The 3809-nt window shown below is 37.4% G+C and overlaps 1 non-coding gene across 1 annotated transcript; it reads left to right on the forward strand.

Moving 5' to 3' along the window:
* Positions 1 to 1604: 1604 nt before the first annotated feature.
* LOC119626373 (U7 small nuclear RNA) lies at positions 1605 to 1666 on the forward strand. The gene has a single exon (XR_005242546.1). It is a non-coding gene; the product is annotated as a U7 small nuclear RNA (small nuclear RNA).
* The last annotated feature ends 2143 nt before the right edge of the window (positions 1667 to 3809 follow it).

Genomic DNA, 3809 nt, shown 5'->3' on the forward strand with positions numbered 1-3809 from the left:
TTTTTATCCATATAGATTTCCTTATTCTATGCTTTTATATGACTAGAATCATAAAGTACATAGTTTTTTTTTTTAATAACTAGTGTCTTTCACTTAGCATAGTATTTTCAAAATTTATCCATATTGTCCTATCAGTGTTTCATTCCTTTCTACAGGCAAATAATATTATATTGTATAGATATACCATATTTTGTTTATTCATTTACTGGTGGAAGTTTACATTGTTTCTACCTTTTGGCTATGATGAATATTCACCTTTGTTTTCGAAAGATATTTTCACTGGGTGTAGAATTGTAGTTTGACAGGTTTTTATTATTTTCAGTACTTTGTACATTTTTCGGATTTCTCACTTATGCTTGTCCTGATGAGAAACCTGCTATAATTTTTATTTTTGTCCTCTGTAAGTAATGTGTCTTTTTTGTCTGGCTGCCTTTAAGATTTTCTCTTTATCACTGGTTTTGAGCAATTTGATTATAATGTGCCTTGGTATTGTTTGCTTTTTTTTTTTTCCCGAGATGGAGTCTCACTCTGTCACCCAGGTTAGAGTGCAATGGCGCGATCTCGGCTCACTGCAACCTTCACCTCCTGGGTTCGATTAATTCTCCTGCCTCAGCCTCCTGAGTAGCTGGGATTACTGGCGCCCACCACCATGCCTGGCTAATTTTTTTTTTCTTTTTTTTTTTTTAGTAGAGACGGGGTTTCATCATGTTGTCAGGCTGGTCTCGAACTTCTGACCTCATGATCTGCCTGCCTCAGCCTCCCAAAGTGCTGGGATTACAGGCGTGAGCCATTGCGCCCGGCCGGTATCGTTTGCTTTTATGTGCTTAGAGTTTATTGAAATTCTTGGATCTTTGGGTTTATAGTTTTCAACAAGTTTGGAAAACTTTCAGTCATATTTCTTCAAATATTTTTTTCTGTCTCACATGTTGTTTTTGGTAATTCCAGTTATAGGTATACTAGACCACTTGAAGTTGTTTTGCAGGATACTGATATTCCTTCCTTTCCTCCCTCCCTCTCTCCCTTGCTTCTCTCTTTCCTGTCTTTCATTAATTCTTGTTTTATTTATTTTTTATTTTTGCATATTTTTCTCTTTGTGTTTATATTTGGATAGTTTCTAGTGATATGTTTTCAAGGTCACCATTTTGTTTTTTGTTTTGTTTTTGCAATGTCTAACCTTCCATTAATCTCATCCAGTACATTTTTTATATCAGATATTGATGTTTTTTGTTTGTTTGTTTGTTTGTTTTTTCTGAGACAGAGTCTTGCTCTGTCGCCCAGGCTGGAGTGCAGTGGCACCTGTGATCTCAGTTCACTGCAACCTCTGCCTCCTGGGTTCAAGCAATTCTCCTGCCTCAGCCTACTGAGTAGCTAGGATTACAGCTGTGTGCCACCACGCCTGGCTAATTTTTTGTATTTTTAATAGAGATGGGGTTTTGCCATGTTGACCAGGCTGGTCTTGAACTCCTGACCTCGTGATCCGCCTGCCTCAGCCTCCCAATGTGCTGGGATTACAGGTGTGAGCCACCGTGACCGGCCCCCCGTCCCCCACTCCACAAAAAATCAAATTTTAAAGTGACATGAAAATAATTTGAAACTCATTTTATTAGTACTACAGCTCTTTTAGAATTTGTCTAGCAGGCTTTCTGGTTTTTGCCAGAAAGCCCCCTCTCCCCTCAACACAAATTAATTTTGTTAAGAAAAAAATATCAGCCGGGCGCGGTGGTTTACGCCTGTAATCCCAGCACTTTGGGAGGATGAGGCAGGAGGATCATGAGGTCAGGAGATCGAGACCATTCTAGCCAACATGGTGAAACCCAGTCTCTACTAAAAATACAGAAAAAATTAGCTGGGTGTGGCGGCGCGTGCCTGTAATCCCGGCTACTCGGGAGGTTGAGGCAGGAGAATGGCTTGAACCCGTGAGTCGGAGGTTGCAATGAGCCGAGATTGCGCCATGGCACTCCAGCCTGGGGGACACAGTGAGACTACCTCTCAAAAAAAGAAAGAAAGAAAGAAAGAAATCTCAGTCTGGTTTCTAAAATATTTATTTACTTCCAGATATGAATTTAGAAAAAAACATTCCATATATTATTAACAGGCTATGTGGTTTATTTCCACTGAATAATATAATTAATTTAAACAAAGCATATCTGATTAAAATGCTGTGTGGAAGTAATCTCTTCATGTTCTTAAAAGAGAAGATTGATGAAGGAAAAAAATAATAGATAGTATTTTCCATCTGAGTCTTTATGTGATGTCAAATTGGATACTATTCTATTTCCTCTCTATAACAGATATTGTATTTGTGATTCTGTCTATGTGTGTGTAGTCCTACTTTTGTTAATGTGTCTTCATATCTGGGTGAAATGAAAGCTGACCTAGAACTGTGGTCATTCCTGTGTCAAAGTTGCAACAACTGTGGTCACTGAACAATTACTATGGCAATGTGACTGGTCCTACAGGGATAGTTGTGTTAGAGCAAGATCTAAAACAATCTGTAAAATCTGTAAAAGGCGAATGAGCTGCAATTTCAAACTGTAATCGTTTGAGCTTGTGTCAGTATTTAACCAAAAGAAACACATATGCAGACAACTTATTCTTGGAAGGATAAAAGTCCTAGAAAACATTGAAATGTTTCTTTACTCAGTTACTTTTTCTTGACAACTTTATTTTAATACTGAAATATTGACAGAGCTCTAAGAAATGACATAGATGACTATGTGGTTTCTATGCCAAATAAAGTGAGTGTTTTTTTTTTTTTTGGAACCATCAAATTCTTTTGAACTGGCATAAAAATAAAGATATTATTTCTTTCTTAACATGAGATCCTAAAATATTCATGAAGTGCAATTGAGACAGATTATTAATATACAAAAGGAAATAAGAAAGTGACCAAATATTTAACAGCAGCACATGTATTTTTATTCTTTTTTTTTTTTCAAAGGGTTATAGATTTGTACTGATCTAGCTACCTTTTCTAGCCTTCCTCATGTACATTTTTTAGGTCATGAAATTTTTAGCTAGAGTTAGTGCATCACTGCAAGAAAATGAATATCCTGGATTTCCTTTTCCAAACTGATTTTTGTTTCTTTATCTGCATTCTTTCATTCATTCAACATATGCTGAACTCCTGTTCTGTACAGGCACTCTGGTAGGTGGTCAGGATACCTTATTGACAAAGACAATCAGGGCTCTCTTGATGAGTCTCTAGTGCTGGATAATTTTTCCCCTTCTCTTTCATTCTTAACACTTCTCTGCCACTTTCTTTCTCTAACCTTTCTCTTCTTTACCTTTGTTTCTTTCCCTCATTCCCGTATTTCTCTTGCTTTCTCTCTTTGTAAGAAAATTGTTAAGGGACTACCCTGTCTTCTTCAAGCTCATCTAGGCCCAATAGATGAAACTTCTTTCTTTGCACTTCACTGTTTTCCCATGGGAATTCGGGGACATTCATAACTTTTGGCTTGACTTAGCTGTGTCTGTACCTCCTCTGAGGGAAACTGGTTGCCAGCTGATGAGAGTATCATTTCTTCTACTGCCGTGGAGTCACACTCCTCTGCCTTTCATCATGCTGCCGAACTCTGTGAAGAGTGAATCCTTTGGGAAAAGACATCTTCCCGTCTATGTCTATGAGCAATCATTTTTTGGTTGAAACCATTTTTTAAATGTTGGTTTTATATTCATGTACCTAAATTTATTTCCAATTTGGTTTTATTGATCACATTACTGGCTGAGTATTTTCTTTTCTGTTGAGCTTCCCACAATGAATAGTGCAGAGTATTTTTCCAGCACTATGTGGTGAGATAGGGAAAGGT

This window comes from Chlorocebus sabaeus, chromosome 20 (assembly GCF_047675955.1).
Source record: "Chlorocebus sabaeus isolate Y175 chromosome 20, mChlSab1.0.hap1, whole genome shotgun sequence".
Taxonomy (NCBI): Eukaryota; Metazoa; Chordata; class Mammalia; order Primates; family Cercopithecidae; genus Chlorocebus; species Chlorocebus sabaeus.